The sequence below is a fragment of the Pinus tabuliformis genome, chromosome 4_2 (genome assembly GCF_031772625.1).
Source record: "Pinus tabuliformis cultivar Carrire ecotype Pingquan chromosome 4_2, CPIR1, whole genome shotgun sequence".
NCBI classification, from domain to species: Eukaryota; Viridiplantae; Streptophyta; class Pinopsida; order Pinales; family Pinaceae; genus Pinus; species Pinus tabuliformis.
The window spans coordinates 132384790-132404267 of NC_142304.1; positions in this window are offsets into that span (position 1 = coordinate 132384790).

Genomic DNA, 19478 nt, shown 5'->3' on the forward strand with positions numbered 1-19478 from the left:
CACTAGGTTTTCTTAATCTATAAAGATAATCAGCTACAACATTGGAATTTCCTGGTCTATCAATAATTGTAACATTGAATTCATGTAATAGAAGCAACCAACTAGTCACTTTGTAGCTAGTTAAAGGTTTATTCATTATATATCTTATAGTAGAATGATCAGTATGCACATAAACTTCATATCATGTAATGTAATGTCTGAATTTAATAATAGAAAAAATAAAGACTAAAAATTCTTTCTCAATCACTGTATAGTTAAATTTGGCAGGTGACAAATTTTTACTGATGTAGAAAATAACATAGGACTATTTATTCTCCTCTTGTCCTAAAGCTGCGCCAATGGTAGTGTTCAAAGCATCGGAGGAAATATGAAATGGTATGGACCAGTTTGGTCTTCTCAAAACTGGTGTCTGTACTATTTTTCCTTCAATGTTTTAAACAACTGTTGGCAAGCTATGGACCGGGTGAATTCACTATCCTTAGCTAAAAATAAAAAAAGGGGGGTAGCAATCTTGGAAAAAAATTCATTGAATCTCTAGTAATAACTAGCATGTCCTAGGAAACCTCTCACATCCCTTTGGGTTTTGGGTGCAAGCATACGAATAATGACTTCAATTTTAGCGAGGTCCACCTGGATACCTTTTTTAGAAACCAAATGACTAAGAACCACTCCTAATTTACACATTAATCTACATTTTTTTATCACACAAAGCAAGATGAGCCTCTTGGCAATGTAAAAGAACGTTTTCTAGATTTTTAAGAGCTTCATCAATTGAGTTACCAAACATGGAAAAATCATCCATATAAATCTCAACACATGCAAGATCAACAAAAATATCCAACACAACCCTTTGAAAGGTGGCGGGTGCATTACACAACCCGAAAGGAAGCACTCGACAAGAAAATGTACCTCAAGGGCATGTACAAGTAGTTTTCTCTTGATCTAAGGATGCGATCTGGATTTTGTTATACCCACTAAAGCCATCTAAAAATGAAAAGTACTTTTTACTGGCAAGGGTATCTAGCACCTAATCAATGAAAGGAAGGGGAAAGTAATCCTTGAGAGTGGCTTTGTTTAACTCTCGATAATCAACGCAAATACACCATCTCGCATCTTTCTTAGGGACAATCATTAATGGAGAGGCCCACTAACTATCATGAATGGGGTAGATGAAATTAACATCTAAGATTTTTTGTAATTACTCTTTAACAATAGCTCTTAGTGTAGGATTCATTTGTCTCTAGGGTTGTTGGATAGGTCGGGCTCCCTCCTAGATATAGATATGATGAGTACAAGTTTTAGGAGGAATTCCTTTGATGTCTACGTAACTCCAAGTGAATGCATCCAAGTGATCTTGCAACAAGGTAACCAGTTGTTCTTGCTAAGATGAATCCAAGTCTAAGCTAATGTGTAAAGATTTTCCTGGACTAATTTCAACAAGAGTGGTCTCTAGCTCAAGTGTATAGGAAGATGATGCCACAGTATGGGATAAGGAAGGTTGGTAATCAAAATTTTCTTGAAAAATCTAGACTAAATATCTGATGAAGTGTATCAAAACTAAGCATAGTGTCTAGATTGTTCAAGAAATCTCGTAATTCACTATCCTGGGTGGACTCAATGTAATGCTGAATCAAAGAGATAGGCCAAGTATCCTCATCACTACTATCATAATCTAACCATCCTTGAGTTCTTGAATAAATCTAGTAGGTGGATATAAGGTGACCTTTTTCCTAAAGTCTCCATGTGAAATGTACATATCACTAGAGCGACATCCAATGTAAGCATTGGCCATGGAAAGGCATGGTTGTCCCAGAATCAAAGGATTTTCTCCCACTGTATTCTTTGGCTAAAGCACAATGAAATCGGCGGCGTATTCCCATGAGTCTATAGAGACAACCACGTTGTCCAATACTCCATCCGGCTTGGATTTAGATATATCTGCAAGTTCAAGCACGGTGGGTGTAGGACAAATATGGCCCAACCCATTTTGTTCCATGGTTTTCCTAGTTGTAACATTGATGGCTGCACCCAGGTATATTAATACATATGAGACAAGGATATCACCTATCCATGCAATAACAACTGAGTTTCCATGATCTGTGTATTTCTCCATTGATATGCATCATGTCATCAACTCAGTTGCTCTACCAACAAAATGAATTATTCAAGGTTCTACTCTCTTCCTCCTTGGATTTTTAAGACATAATTCCCTAATGATATTTGTACAAATGGGAATTTCTCTGATAGGTTGATGTAAAGGAACATTTATACAAAGATTCCTTAATTCAAAATCCAGAGTGGACTCAGGGTCACTCTTCTCTATGGCCAACCTCTCTGGATAGGGAGGTTGGTTTGAAGAAGATGGTGAATCTGAAGGTATGAGAATGGGCTGAATGGTGACATTGTTTTTCAAATAATCAGGAGTTACCTCCTCATTTTTCCCCTTAATGATCACCATGGATTGTTTTTGTTTTTCTAGTTTAACTACCCTTCCCGATCTTAATTGAATTTCATTTATCCCAACTAGCAGGGTTCGATAGGTTGGAAGAGGGGGCATTCCAACCGAATGAATCAGTTGTACTGACTTATTATTAGGATTCAGTACTGGTTGAGCAGGTAGTTGAGGTGGTCTAAATGCTATGGGGTAAAATGCACGGTGTATGGAGGATGAAAACTACCCTCAAAGGCCTTCCCGAGACCTTTGACAGACTGTAAGATTATCTGCAGATGCTACCAAGTTATACACATGTTCATATACAAATATCAATTAACAAAGTATGGAAAGAGGATTACCTCAAGTCTCCTTCTAGATTTGTTTGGATATCACAATGTAGCCAAGAGGAACTCCCTCAAAGCTGGCTCCAAATCAATTCTTGCACAAAGGAAAGGTAAACACAATCATCGCATATAACCTTGAAAACCAATATATGAATACACAATGAACATATATTTGCATACAACTAAACTACTCATCTAAACAAGTATCGAATGAAAAACTTAATGAACAATGTTACCAACACCATGGAATAGGGAACACAACTGCAGTTCTGTATTGATAATGGAAGAGTGATTACAACCATCTATTGTATCATTCTTCCTTTGCCCCTTCTACTTCTCTTCTAGCTCACTTCTTCAGATATGTGACAGTACACAATAGCTTAGTAGGTTATCCTTTCAAATGCTCTGAACCCTTTCACAATAACCCTCTCATTGCTTATATAACAATCAAGTTATGGTTGCCAAGTTCCTCATAGAGTTCACTAGGGAAAAAGCAATGAACTTGCCCTGCTTTTTAGTGCTTTCCCATTTGCCTCCTTTTCTTAGATTAGAGTTTCTCCAAATAGGTTGTTTTTGGATGTTTCCTTGCTTTTCTTGAGTAAATTTAGGGACAAATATCTAGATATTTATGAGTAAATTCATTGTTTTGATGCTTGGAACTTCCCTTAGTTTCACTAACACTGTCCCCTAACTAGCAACATGCTTTAGTAGGGTTACTAACGCACCTCTCGGCTTGGTAACAAGCTTTATAAAGCAGGTTGTTAGTGTACAACCAACGTTAGTGTGGAATCAAGGCCTATAATTGTGGTCTTTGCTTTAGTCATCATGTCTTTCACCTCTAAGTTGATGAGGAGGTCATTTTGTTGTATAATAGATGCCCCCTAAAGTATGAGATCAGAGGCAGAGACAATGGCCGAAATACTTTACCAAAACTGTAATTTTCTGTCAAAATTTAGAGAGAGAGAGAGAATCTTCAAGCGGCAAGGGAAACTTGATACAACACACACACACACACACACACACACACACACACACACACACATATATATATATATATATATATATATATATATAACTACTAAAATCATGTCATGGGTCGGGCATTCCCATGCTCAGTAGCTATATTAGAGTAATTTTCTCAAAAAGAGATATGACAACATTGGTTGCCGATAAGCACAATGTGGATCCAGTGTCATAATAGAATCATCCTAAAACAGCTGTCTCCAAAAAACAATATTCACAGCTTCGGAGAGGAAACAAGGCTGAATGATGCAAGCCCAAGGTCTTGATTTCCACTTCACCAAACAACATAGATCGATACATGCGAATATATGCATTGACGTTGAACATGCACGAAATCATCTGATTACCAGTCAATAATGGAGACTGTTAACAGATGTGAGGCCGGCCACTGATAATGGTGATGGTCTCCAAGATGCACAGTGTAATCTAACGAGTGTGAAAGATGTCTTTGTCGTCGAACACTCGTAGAATCGCTTAACCAGGAGCCAATAATGAGAACCCCTTATCAAACACAAGGCAACCTACCACTAATGTCTACAAGTACCAAGGCATTGAATGTGTTTTTGGGTTATATTCCTAGATAAAGTATTGAAATCGATAGGAAGAAACCTGTCGAAAGGTAGGCAATGATGTGTCCTACATCACTCGACACGAAACGAGACAAGAATGATTTTGTTTTTTGAGGAATCTTTTGAGAATTTGGGTCCAAAAAACGGAGGGCATGATGAAAGGATATGTTTGATCAGTTGATGGAGGAAACAAATGGGTAACCCTTGAACAATAGAAGGCACGACAACGGTTTTAACCAGACAACACTAGACTCATGAACACTACAGAGTGTTAGGATACAGAGATGCAATTACATCAGGGTATATAGGCTAAAACTCATAAGATGGTAGGGTTCATATTAAGAGGCCATCAAAAGGAAGGTTTATCTGAGGCAATGCCATGTTCGAGGGAACAACTGCTGCCAAACCATGCTTTCTAATATGGAATACAGTTGTATTTTCCACTTTCCCCATCTGACTAATTTTATGAGTCCAGACGGGTAAACTCATTGATCTTTTCATATTTAAAGAGTCTGAAAAGGACCACAAAAAGAGTTACTCTTTGCCCCATATGATTAGTTTAATGAGTCCAGATAGGAAAACTTGTCGACTTTTTCATGTTTTAAGAGTCTGAAAAGTATCATAAACAGAACGACTCTATATCTTGTCTGTGTAAATTAAAGAGTCTAGACTAGACAAATTAGTGGTCTTTTCATATTTAGAGAGTCTGAAAAGATCGTAAAGAGAGACTCCATGGTGGTCCCTTTGCCATAGTTGTTAACCGAGTGCGACAAAAGGTTAATAGTATACCTGGATCGGTTACTTTTCTATAAGTTAATCTATTCAACCCGAATAAAGAGAAACCTATTTTCAATAGATATTGACCTAATTTTTTTACAAGTATGAGGCGACGGAATAAACTCATTTTTCATTGTGAAATTTTAATGAGTCATGCGATGACAAACTCAATACCTTCATCAAAATTTTTAATGAGTCAAATGAAGAAAACTCAGGGTATCTTTTTCAGTTTAGTAAGCGAGAAAAAGAGGGAAAAGAATTGCTCATTCCTTCTTCATAGATTTAACGAGCTTGAAGGAGGGGAAAAACTTGGGGATTTTTTTATTTAAGAGCGAGAAATGGTCCCAAAAAAGAAAGTTCTTTGGCTGTTGCCGTATAATTTTAACGAGCCCGGTAACAAAAACTTTGGATTTTTCAGTTTAACAAGCGAGAAAAGTACCTAAAAGAATGCTTGGGTCATCTTTATAAAGTTTAAAGAGCCTAAACCCAAAGCTCAAGATTTTTTTGGTTTAAAGAGAGAGAAAAAAGAGCCTAAAAAGAATTATCCCTTGGACTTTTTCAGTTTAATGAGCTGGAAAAAGATCAAAAAAGAGTTGCTCAGAGCATCATCGTATAGATTTAACGAGCGCAACGATGAAAACTCAGAGATGTTTCTTATTTTTTTAAAGAGCAATAAAATATCACAAAAAGTGTTCTATTCTTCGTTGTAGTAGTTTAACGATCCCAAAGAAGGAGACTCAACGTTTTTTGGATTAACGAGCAAGGAAAATACCATAAAAAGAACGCTCGATCTTCTTTATGGTAGTTTAGCAAGCCAGAAGAAGGATACTCAATGATTTTTCGGATTAACGAGCAAGAAAAATACCATAAAATGAATGCTCAACTTTCCTTGATCTCATGCTTGACAATAGAAGGGTCTATGCCATGCATTTCCTCATAAGACCAAGGGAAAACATCGCAGAAGTCCCTAAACGGGTAGGTGAAGCTCACAATTTCCTCAGGATTGTGATTGGCTCCAATCTGTATGTTTTCCACGATGCCTGTCATGATATAAATATCGATGAGCAATGTTTTTGAAATATTGACCCTATTTCCTTTCGATTCCAAAGTGTGGATAGTCATATATGGTGAGGAAACTATTTTTTGTGCGTCAGGTGACAGGATTTGAAGAGGCATCATGTCCGAATCAGATATCGAAACACGATGGTGCGAGTCCTCCCAAGGTCGCTCTTCTAAACTTGTGATCTCTCTAATAGCTTTTTCCATAGGTAGGACTTGATTGAGTGGATCGAAATAAGGAGCGGTTAGGGGAGGGGCAGTGGTATCGTTGGTTGAAACCAAAGTGACCAGAGATTTGGATGCAAATTGAATAGCTTGGTAGGCCGATTCAGCTGGTGACAACGACATTTTTTCTCTGTATGTGTCAATGTCTGAAGGAGCCGATAGGATCCATGGATCGGTCTGTTCATGAGGAATAGATGAAATCATATTGACCATCTGTGAAACCTTCGGTGGCTGAAGAGGGAAACAACCCATGAGGGAAGAAGCCTTCAATAGACCGGTACCGATACTGACGTAAGAGTCAGGTACACCACCCACTAAGGGTACAGAGCTACTAGGTAACGAAGAGTAATCTGGGGTGCAAAAGGATGGCTAGTCTACTGTGACTATATTTCCATCGAAGGGAAAGAGAATGATACGGAAGACTAAAGACATGACAGCCTTCATGGAATAAGTCCAAGTGCGGCCCAAAAGTAGATTATAGTCAAGTTTATGATCCATGACTTCAATATCTACCGTTACTGTTTTCCCACTCAAGGTGATGGGATAGCTAGATAGGTAACCTTTTGGGGTGAAAGTATGGCCGTTGAAAGCTTTAAGGGAATTCGATGGTGGGGTTAGGGTTAGAGAACCCAGAGCGAGCCAACATGAAGCGGACATGACGCATGTAGAAGCACCTTCGTCGATGACAGTTCTGTGTATACCTTTACCTTTCAAAGTTATATGCACTTGAAATGCAAGCTGGTGAGAAAGAGGAGGTTTACACTTGTCCATGTCGAAAATAGAAAGCATCGAATCCTCTGGGTCGATACCACCAATAGCCGAAAGCAAAGCTTTACATTGTGTTGGGCATGTTTGTAATACTTTGAGCGCTGACATAGCTGACAGTGCTTACGCCAAATCTTCTACAATGTTGTAGTTTTGGGCGGCACGTGCAAATGTATTGTGCATTGTGCGTCGAAGTGCCCTTTTTGGGGGTCGAATTACAAGGTCCAAAACCAACCTTTCGATATGAAAATTGTTGGGCAGCGATGGTGTTATAGACATTTTTGTGCTTTGCAGGACCAAGCATGAAATGTCCATAAACCAAGGGCTCCTAAGTCCCTAAAAGTGTTGTTCCAACCCCTAAAGGAACAAGGTCAACAAATTACAGCTTCTCCCAGAAGTTCTCCACCAGAAACTGCTCAGAATCAGTCAAATCAGGATCATTTTAGCTGCTCCACTGGTTAGCTGTGTTGCATAGCACCTAAATACACTAGCTGGGTGCGTTGCAATGCACCTAAATGCACTATCAGGGTGCGTTAAGTGGGAAATGACAAATGGCAGTGCCATTCCGCGAGGTGGAAAGACAATGGAAGCTTTCAGAATCTTCTCCAATGACACTTGCCTCACTGAATTCGACCAAGGATGAGTAAGAGGCTTTCAGTCTCCAAGTGGAAGCAAGAACTAACAGAGAGAAGACACTAATCAAATCATAAGCTGACTCATCCTCCTTGCATACATCTATATATGGATCCCTCATCCCAGAGATCCAGAGGCTGGAATTTTGTACATTGCAAGGAATTGTTGTTGGTTTTGAGATAGATATCAGAGTATTGGGTGATTTATGCTTTGTCGGAGGTGAAGAAGGGGCTTCTTTGCTGGGAGGTTGATGCTGGGTCAGGAATCATCGGTTGTAACTCCCCTTGGATCTTCTTGTATATCAATAAAAACTATTTGAGTTTCTCCTACATGCTTGTGTATCATCGATGCTTGTTACATTTGTATGTTTAGCTTAAATATGATCCTAAGCTGTTTATGAATATAGATTGATGTCTTTGTATAGTTTTCTCCTTTTGTGATCTTACAGGAACTTGGTGAAGTTGGGCAAGTAACGGAGCAGGTAGCTGGAAGCTGTCAAAGAAGAGAGGGATTAGATCAAAGGATTAACGCAAGACACAGGTCGATTCTTTCTATCCCCCTCTATCTTTAATTCATAAAGGAAATACAAAAGTAGTTTTCTCTTTTTGTTTCTAAGGCAGCTGTCACACCTTAGTGGGATAGAGTAGTTCTAAATAGACACTTTTCCCGGTAACAGATGGGTTTGGACTTAAGGAAGGTTTAGTTGCATGAGTGACAAGAGCTCCATAAGATTTGGATCTTGTGGCAAGTTCTACCTTTTCAAATGTGTAAATGGTAGAAGATCCTTCACCAATTGAAGGGTGTTGCGAACCATCGTTGCTCCCTTGCAGGGGTTGCATTTGTTTGCAATAATATTTTGATGCTGCTGAGCGAGGAAAGGATTATTCAAGACAACAGTGGTCCTACCACTATCCTTTTGAGCAATGTATTTTGTGCACTCCTGAAGATGCAGACAATGATAGGTCATGTGGTCTTCAACACAGATTTTGCAAGGAAATATGGTGGGTTTATCCTTTCCCTCATTAGGGGGTGAAACGACCTTCTATTTTGGGTTTCGTTGCTTTATTGACTGCTCTTCAGAAGGAGCGGCCTTTTTCTTATTCTTCTTTTTCTTACCACCAAGATTTTGTGTAGACTACACAGAGTTTATCGCAGTGGTAGGAAGAGTAGTCGATTTGGTAGTAGTGGAAGCATTAGGGTTACCAGGGGAATTGGGGATTATGTCGTAAAGAGTGCCAAACTATGAATATATCAAATCTAAGTGTTGGGCACGATGTATGGATTGGTCTTCTGTGACCGCACCACATAAAGTGACCTCTCTAGCGATTTGCAAGAGTAAGGACTTGCAGAACCAGTCCATTAAGATAAAGTCTGGGATAGGAGCTTTGACTAACCTCTGCCTACGTCTCCATTCGTGAATATGATCGGAGATGTGGGTGGTGGTATCCCGACGAAATGAAGTGAGGAACTCTGTCCCAGTCTCATAGCAGATGGATAGCTGGAAGTGCTTTAGGAATTCCATCGCTAAAGCATCAAAGGTGTTTACTGATGCGCGTGGTAACTCAATATACCATTTTGCTACATTACCAGTGAGGGTGCAGGGAAGAAGATGTAACCAGACACTATCATCCACCATAGAGTTTGAAACACACAAGAGATGGTAGGTGGTGATATGGGTGCCTGGATCCTCCCCTTGTTTTCCTTCGAACTTTGGGATGTCTGTTGGTATGTTATGCGAGATAGGCGACCATTGTAAGTTGTGATAGATGGGGTCATTTTTCAGCTTGTATAAGTCGGGTATATCCAACATTGCCAAGAAAGGGAGAGAGTTAGGTGCCCCCAACTCGGACCATGGTGATGACGGATGACTTGAGGAGCTTTACGCTCCTCCCATCATTTGGATCCCCATATTATACATGGGTTGCATGTTGTAGCAGTTTCTTTGAGGTATGGTGTTGTAGAGTGGATTTCCATGAGGATTTTGATACTGGGGTATGAAATTTCCCCTAGTATAAGTGTTGCCCCCTTGACTCATTTGAATATGTGATTAGGGTGCCCCCATGGACTGGTTGGGAATCCCTTGAGGATTCTCACCCGACACAAAACTAACCATTTTTCCTTGATTGACAGAGGGAACACTCATGTCAATTAGCGACTAAAGGTGCATGCCTGAGAACAGAGGGGGAACTGTTATGTTCACTACCAGCATGTTCATATTGGGAACCCCCCCAGGTATATAAATTTAGGGGTTTGAACTGTACATTGGCGGCCGACCATATTGTTGGTAAATGGGAACTCCCCCCATAGTGCCACACTAAGTGTTATAGGGAGCACTGTATGTGGAACTTGTCGAAGGTATACAATTTGGCACCATAGGGGTGGAACCTGGCATCTACTGGGTTTCACTCGTAGAGGGTGTCATGTGAGTGGTTGTACCTAGGACAAACATGATATCAGGATTCACCATTACCGATGTTGTGGTGATTGTCGACTGGGGGAGTGGTGAAGGACTAAAAGTGTCCCTAAAGTTCCACAACCCGTTTGTCATTGACTGGATAGATGGAAATGTTCCAACTACCAAAGCAGGAGGTACAGGTACCACAAGAGCCAAGACAGGTTCCAACGGATTCGTGAGTGGAGGGTTAAAGGGAGGAAGAAATCCTTTGGTAAAGAAATCCTCCAGCAAACTTGAATCGTCGGTTGTCCAAATAGATCTTATGTCAGATCTAGGAGACTGATCCCTCGAAGATGGAGAATCTGATTCAGTGGAACTCGACAGATCTTCCATAATGAGCAGAGGAAGTACTAACAATCTTCTAGAGTGATGACGAGGGTTGGATGTAGCCATGGTGATCGTTAATTTTTATCAATAAATTTTATCGTGATATTCGTTAAATTCTCAAATGATAGCACTTAGGTACCTAGAAAATATAAAAAATACACTAAATGGATCAATCAACAAATAGAGGGAAATTACCTTGTCTGATAAGTACCGATCACCAGAGATGAAACCCAGTATCTCAATGAATAACAGAAAAGGATGGCCAGATGTACGGTTACGATTACTCTAGAGCTTCGACCGAACCTTAGATTGAGGGGCCAAGTACTCTCGTGAAGATGAGCACCCTCCCAAAAACTGAGGACAGAGTAGATCCGTCCGTGTTAGGTACCAGGACAGCCCATCCCAGTCACCTTGTGTAAGTCCATATAAGTGTGGCCACTAGAGATACCTCAGATCACAGAAACCTCCAGGGGGGACATAGTCGTAGACAGCATGATGTGTGGACAGGATACATGAGTCCCCAAATCAGTTCCGAAATCCTCGAAGGGACCCCAATACATAGAATACCCAAAGGATTTGTAAGAGAAGGCGGGCTACCTTCAATTACAGTCTGATGTTGTCTTGTATTTCGCTACACTTTTACTGGAGTGGTCCCGATAGTATGAGTGAAAAAGGAATTTTTCGATTGTTAATGACACTAGTTTGTTTTTCGACATTGGGCAGTTCACTCACATGCTTATCCCAAGATCCTAGCCTAACTATTGTTTGTTTTCTCAAAAGAGTTACTGATTTATTTTTATGTAAATTTTATGTGTACTTAATTATTGTCTTTGGTAGGGGAGTTGACGTATGAAATATGGTGAGACTCTTGACTCACTAAATCATGCAAAAACAATGCTTTGATTTTTTTTTTCAATTTGATGCAAACAAGCTGTATTCTACATATTCATATTTTTCACATATTCATAGTTTCTTCCATGTATTTATAGTCTTTCAACACATGCATAACCAAGAGATTCTTTTCCAATGTTTCCTAACAACTACTTGAAACCAAAATGAAGCAACTTACAACTAGTTAAATAGAAGGATGAATACAAATTGTCATTCTTTCTTTCAGAAAAATGTTTTTAAGAGAGAAAAACCAAAACTTTTTTCCTAAAAATAAATTTCTAGGACACCAATTTTGCTGACATAATACAGTTACAGATCTTATTTCAGCCCATGAGAAGATTTCCTATCCCTTTTGGTCCACAAACACTGCAGAAAATCAAGGTAATGGGAAACTAACGCTCTATAACAGTGGCTACAGAGAGTTAGTAGGCCCACTAACGCTCCCTGTGAACATGCACAGTGCTTTATAAAGCTCTGTGTAGCCTGCTAACCTGCGTTAGTGTGGGAAATCTATCAAAAAGAGGGTTTCGAAGATCAGTTTCTGAGGTGAATGTATACAAGCAAGATGCAGCAAGATATTTGGTGGGTTAGAAAAGGATTACTGAAGAATAGGGAGCTCCTAGAAGGAGGAGAGAACTAAGAAGAGTCTGGGTAAACCAATAACTAGATGTATAGTCCCCAGCAGAGTCGGCAATTCTGCTATGGGGTAAAATGCACAGTGTATGGAGAATGAAAACTACCCTCAAAGGCCTTCTCAAGACCTTTGACAGACTGTAAGATTATCTGCATATGTTACCAAGTTATACACATGTTCATATACAAATATCAATTAACAAAGTATGGAAAGAGGATTACCTTAAGTCTCCTTCTAGATTTGTTTGGAGATCACAATGCAACCAAGAGGAACTCCCTCAAAGCCGGCTCCAAATCAATTCCTGCACAAAGGAAAGGCAAACACAATCACCGCATACAACCTTGAAAACCAATATATGAATACACAATGAACATATATTTGAATACAACTAAACTACTCATCTAAACAAGTATCGAATGAACAACTTAATGAAAAATGTTATTGACACCATGGAGTAGGGAACACAACTATAGTTTTTCTTGATAACGAAAGAGTGATTACAACCATTTGTTGTATTAGTCTTCCTTTTCCCCTTCCAATTCTCTCTCTCTCCCTCTTCTAGCTCACTTCTTCAGATATGTGACAATTCACAATAGCTTAGTAGGCTATCCTTTCAAATTCTTTGACCCCTTTCACAATCACCCTCTCATTGCTTATATAGCAATCGAGTTAGTGTTTCCAACTTCCTCATAGAGTTCACTATGGCAAAAGAAATGAACTTGCCCTGATTTTCAGCTCTTTCCCATTTGCCTCATTTCTCAAATTAGAATTTCTCCAAATAGGCTATTTTTGGATGTTTCCTTGCTTTTCTTGAGTACATTTAGGGACAAATATCTAGATATTTGTGACTCAATTCGTTGGTTTGACCCTTGGAACTTCCCTTAGTTTCACTAATGCTGTCGCCTAACTAGCAACATGCTTTAGTAGGGTTACTAATGCACCTCTAGGCTTGGTAACAAGCTTTATAAAGCAAGTTGTTAGTGTACAACCAGCGTTAGTGTGGAATCAAGGCCTGTAATTGTGGGCTTTGCTTCAATCATCAGGGCTTTCACCTCTGAGTTGATGAGGAGGTCATTTTGTTATATAACACTAAATGGTGTTGGAAAAGGAAATGGTGGCAATCATTGACTTTGATGAGATAGAGAGGGAAATAATCATTGTGACATATGGTGTGGTGCATATGAAGGAGGATATGATGGCATCTAAGCAGGATAGGAATGATATGAATGGTTTGGCCCTCTCCATCCTTGTTGCTAAGGTTGAGAGGATTGTCCATGATGAAAATGTTTCCATGCTGCCAATGTTGAGAGTGATTATTATTATTATTATTATAGGAATATGGAGGTGCATTATAACCATAAAAATGTGGTTTAGGAACCATACCTACACTTACCCATGGTCAGTTCCTTCGTGCTCCCATGGCATGTAATGGCTCAGGTTCAAAATGATCTCCTTCAAGTAAAAATTTTAATCCCAGTATGGAGGGGTATTCCTCGGTGGCATGGATCTCTACATAGATCACACATTTATTAGCACTTTTTATATTATTAGGACACTCTCTTAAAGGATGCTTTTTCCTACATTTTGGACAAAAAATAGAAAATCAATCTTGTTCTTTTTCTAATGTTTGTTGGAATTTCAAAGAGTCTATTTGTTTGTTAACCGTATTCATTATTCCAATTTTCATGTTGTCCATTTTATTCTCCAAGCCAGTGATCATAACATCTGTAGATCCCATTTTGTTAGTTTTTCTTTGGCCTCCTCTAGTGGATCTAGATTGATTTCATGAGAACTTCCTGCACAAGTCACAAATTCGTTCAAAATTTTTCTGAGCAATGTCTCGTTGTCCTAAAAAATTCAAATTATGTCTAGAATCCTCAGTAAGTCCTCGTAGGAACAAGGTTCGGGTAGTACTTAAATCAAATTTGTGTTTGGACCTTTGGAGTATATACAAGAATCTCTCTAAGTAAGCCTCCAAAGTCTCATCATCACCTTGTACAATGGTGAAGATCTCGTCCTAAATTTCTCTAGTTTTACAATATTCCTAATATTTATTCAAAAATACTCTCTTTATTTGGTCCCAAGAACTTAGAGTGTTTCCTCCTAGTCCTATGAACTAGCACAAGCGGCTGAATCCTTGAGCATTGCAGGAAGCAATTTTAATTTCTAGGCATTGGAAGAATAATCATAACTTCGACATAATATATCAAACTCAAAAAGAAATGAATTGGGGTCTTCGTGCACTTTACCAGGAAAGTGTGGAAGAGATGAAGGTGAAATATTCTTCATTTTCACATTCACTTCTGAGTTCACTATTGGAAATCTAAAAGTGTATTGCTCTTCATTTACCTAGTTCTCGCCAATCCCCTTTGCATGGTCTTCATGATCAACCATTGTTGTGCCTCCAATCAGACCACTTCTAGAAGATGAAGGTTGACTATTGCTTAATTGTGTTGGGTGTGGAGCCTCATTATCTTCTATATTCAAAGGTATCACCACATAGGACCCTAGTTCGAAATGGGGGCGGCAACGCTGCCCGTAAAATATTCGCTGCAGGGGGGGTCTAGGGGGGGGCGGCTGCAACCTTTGGGAGCCCCCCTCTTGGCGGGGGGTTTCGGGGGCAGCGCCCCCGAAGCTAAAAACAGCTGTAAATTTGCCTTGTAAAAGTATAGTAATTTCTAGTCAATCTGGGCCATTCATTAGGCAGATGATCTGATGGTAGAACTTATGTTTAGTTTAGGGTTTTTTGCCCTAGAAGGCAACCCCTCTCTTTGTATGAGGGTATTGTATTTGAGGCTGTGTGATAGATGTGTATTCTGTGAGCGAGAAACAGAGAGGTGAGACTGTGAGAGAAAACAAAGGATATTACAGCGGATTTGTTGTAGGTTGTGTCTCTTCATTTTGCTGGATAATAGAAAGGAAGGACTGGCTGTTCGGGGTGGACGTAGCCCAAACTGGGTGAACCACGTATATCTGTGTCTCTCTTGTTTTGTGCGTTTTCTGTTTTTATATTTCTGCAATATTTTATGTGTTCCATTGCTCCGTAATATATAATTTTCTAACAACTGGTATTAGAGCCGAAGGTCTATTTGGCTGATAAACTCGCAGGAAAGAAGGGTTCCTGGTTCGAGTGGGAGCAATGGCGGAAGATGGTAAGTTTAGGGTCAAGAAATTTAACAGCCAAAACTTCTCGCTGTGGAAGATGCAGATGGAAGATTATCTGTATCAGAAAGATCTATACCTACCATTGGGCGGAAAAACAAAGACGCCGACGGGTATGAAAGATGAAGAATGGAACCTTCTCGATAGAAAGGCACTCGGAACAATACGGTTGTGCCTTGCTGCATCAGTTGCCTTCAACATTTCGAAGGAAACCACGACAGAGGGTTTGATGCAGACGTTGTCGAAACTATATGAAAAACCCTCGGCCTCAAACAAGGTATTTCTTATGAAACGGTTATTTAATATGAATATGTCGGAAGGTGGATCTGTTGCAAACCATTTAAATGATTTTAATACAGTTACAAGTTAGTTAAGTTCTGTAGGGGTAAACTTTGATGATGAAGTTAGAGCTCTGTTATTCTTGTGCTCATTACTAGAAAGTTGGAATGGTTTGGTAATGGCCATTAGTAACTCCGTTTCTGGATCTAGTACTTTAAATTTTGATGATGTTTTCGGTGCTATCCTTAGCGAGGAAATGCGACGGAAAAGCTCCGGTGAGACATCGGGAAATTCTTTGAGTGCAGAGTCTAGAGGAAGAAAAATGGAAAGAGGAAAGATCTCAGGATATCGCAGTAAATCAAGGAAAGGCAGATCCAAGTCCAGATCGGGGATAGTGTGCTGGAAATGTGGAAAGAAAGGACACCTAAAGAAAGACTGTAGATCTCAGAAGGGAAAAGAGGGAGATGCACAGCAAGAAAACAATCATGAAGCAAATGTGACAGGTGAGGTGTTACAAGATGCTTTGATTCTTTCTTTCGAAAATATTACTAATTCCTGGGTGGTAGATTCAGGGGCTTCATTCCATGCCACACCTGATAAGAAATACTTTCATGACTATGTTCAAGGATATTTTGGACAAGTTAGTCTGGGTGATGATAAACCCTGTAAAATCGTTGGAATGGGTAAGGTTCTTGTAAAACAACAGAATGGAAACCAATGGCTATTAAAGGAGGTAAGGCATGTTCCTAGATCTAAAGAAAAATATGATTTCAACAGGGCAGTTAGGCGGTGAAGGTTGTGTGACAACTTTCACAGATAAAGCTTGGAAGGTCACCAAAGGAACCCTGGTAATAGCAAAAGGCGAAAAGGTTGGTACATTGTATTTATGCAATGGTATTTCTAACTCTGTTAATGCTTTAACTTCCAAAGGAGTAGATGCAGCATTATGGAATCATAGGCTCGGACACATGAGTGAAAAGGGGATGAAGATTCTTCACTCAAGGAATTTGTTGTCGGGTTTGAAGGATGTTGATTTGGACTTCTGTGAGAATTGCATTTATGGAAAACAGAAGAGAGTCAGATTTCTCAGAGTTGGGAAAGAAAAGAAGAATGAAAAATTAGAGCTTGTGCATACAGATGTATGGGGACCTGCTCAAGTATCATCTCTCGGTGGCTCTCATTATTATGTTACTTTTATTGATGATGCAACTAGAAAAACTTGGATTTATTGTATTAAGAATAAATCTGATGTATTTGATACTTTCAAGAAATGGAAAGCTTTGGTTGAGATTGAGACAGGAAAGAAATTGAAGTGTCTTAGATCAGACAATGGAGGTGAATATTGCAGCAAAGAGTTTGATAAGTACTGTTCAGAGCATGGAATTTGCAGAGAGAAGACAGTTCCAAGAACACCACAAGAAAATGGTGTGTCAGAAAGGATGAACAGAATAATCATGGAGCATGCAAGGTGCATGAGATTGCATGCAGGATTGCCTTTACAGTTTTGGGCAGATGTTGTAGATACTGATGTTTATCTAATAAACAGAGGGCCTTCAAGTTCCTTGGATGGTGGTGTTCCAGAGGAAGCATGGACAGGTAAAAAGGTAAACTACTCTATTTTAAAGCCTTTTGGTTGTGAGGCGTTTGTCCATATTGATAAAGAAAATAGAACAAAGCTTGAGGCAAAGTCAAAGAAATGTACCTTTATTGGATATGGTGTTAATGATTTTGGTTATTGCTTATATCATTATGAAAATCACAAAATCATTAGGAGCAGAGATGTAATATTCAATGAAAAGGTCTTGTATAAGAATCAGTTGCAGGAAAAGAAACAGGAAAAGGAAAACAAGGAATACGCAGTTCTTGATGAAATCACTGAAAAAGTAAAGGTGCCTGAAAATAATAATAATCAACAACCACAACAACAGCAACCACCACAACAACAACAGGCACCCGAAACACCTGAAAGTGGTGTTAGAAGATCTAGCAGGATAAGTAGACCCCCTGAACGATACTCTCCTTCATTATATTATTTATTGTTGACTGATTCTGGTGAACCCAAATGTTATGAAGAAGCAATGCAGGTTGAAAGCAGGAAGAAGTGGGAGGTAGCCATGGAAGAAGAGATGGACTCCTTAATGCATAACCAAACTTGGGATTTAGTCAGGTTTCCTGTAGGAAAAACTACATTGAAGAATAAATGGGTTTACAGGCTGAAGGAAGAAGATGGAGGAAAACAGAGGTATAAAGCTAGACTTGTGGTGAAGCGGTTTGCACAGAAGAAAGGTATTGATTTTGATGAAATATTTTCTCCTGTTGTTAAAATGAATTCAATCAGAACTATTTTAAGTCTTGTAGCAGCTGAAGATTTGCATCTTGAGCAGTTAGATGTAAAGACATCCTTTCTCCATGGGGATTTGGAGGAAGAAATATATATGCAGTAGCCACAAGGATATGAGGTGAAAGGGGAGGAGAAACTAGTGTGCAGGTTGAAGAAGAGCTTGTATGGCTTAAAACAGGCTCCAAGGCAGTGGTATCTAAAATTTGACAAGTTTATGTCTGAACAAGGTTATACTAGATGTCACTCTGATCATTGTGTTTATTTGAAAAAGAAAAATGATGGCAGCTATATTATATTGTTATTGTATGTAGATGACATGCTTGTTGCAGGATCTAACATGCAGGAAATAAATGTGCTCAAAAGAAAATTGGCAAATTCATTTGCAATGAAGGATTTGGGAGCTGCAAAACAAATCCTTGGTATGAGAATAACTAGAGACAAGAAAAATTGTAAATTAACATTGTCTCAGAATGAGTACATACAAAAGGTGTAGAAAAGATTTAACATGCACAATGCAAAACCAGTTCGTACACCTTTTGCTAGCCATTTCAAACTTAGCAAGGAAATGTGCCCAAAGACCCAAGAAGACATGGATTATATGTCTAAAGTTCCATATGCATCAGCAGTTGGAAGCTTAATGTATGTAATGGTCTGCACAAGGCGTGATATTGCACATGCAGTGGGAGTTGTAAGTAAGTACATGAACAATCCAGGAAAGGAACATTGGATGGCAGTGAAATGGATTCTCAGATATTTGAAAGGTACCACAAATCAAGCATTATGCTTTGGTGGTTCAAACATCTCCCTACAAGGATATGTTGATGCAAATATGGTAGGTGACAGAGATAACAGGAGGAGCACTACAGGATATGTATTTGCTGTTGGAGGAACAGCTGTCAGTTGGGTTTCAAAAATTCAAAGTGTTGTTGCACTTTCAACAACAGAAGCAGAGTATGTTGCTGCTACAGAGGCTAGTAAAGAAATGATTTGGTTACAAAGGTTTATGGGTGAATTGGGTAAGGAGCATGATATGGGCACGTTATACAGTGATAGCCAAAGTGCCATTCATCTTGCAAAGAACTCAGCATTTCATTCCAGGACAAAACACATACAGCTCAAGTACCATTTCATACGATCAGTGTTGGAAGATGGAGAGTTGAAGCTGGAAAAGATACACACTAGCCAGAATCCTGCAGATATGCTAACAAAAGTTGTAACCAGGGAGAAACTGAGAATATGCTCAGTTTCAGTTGGTCTTCAAGGATGACGATGAAGATGAGAAACAACTAGGTCCAAAGAGGAGTCATTTTCCAGCAAATGGAGCAGCGGTGGAGTTGCTACAATCAGTCTCCAAGTGGGAGATTGTTGGGTGTGGAGCCTAATTATCTTCTATATTCAAAGGTATCGCCCCATAGGACACCAGTTCGAAATGGGGGCGGCAAAACTGCCCGTAAAATATTCGCTACAGGGGCGGTCCAGGGGGGGCGGCTGCGACCTTTGGGAGCCCCCCCTTGGCAGGGGCTTTCGGGGGCAGCGCCCCCGAAGCTAAAAACAACTGTA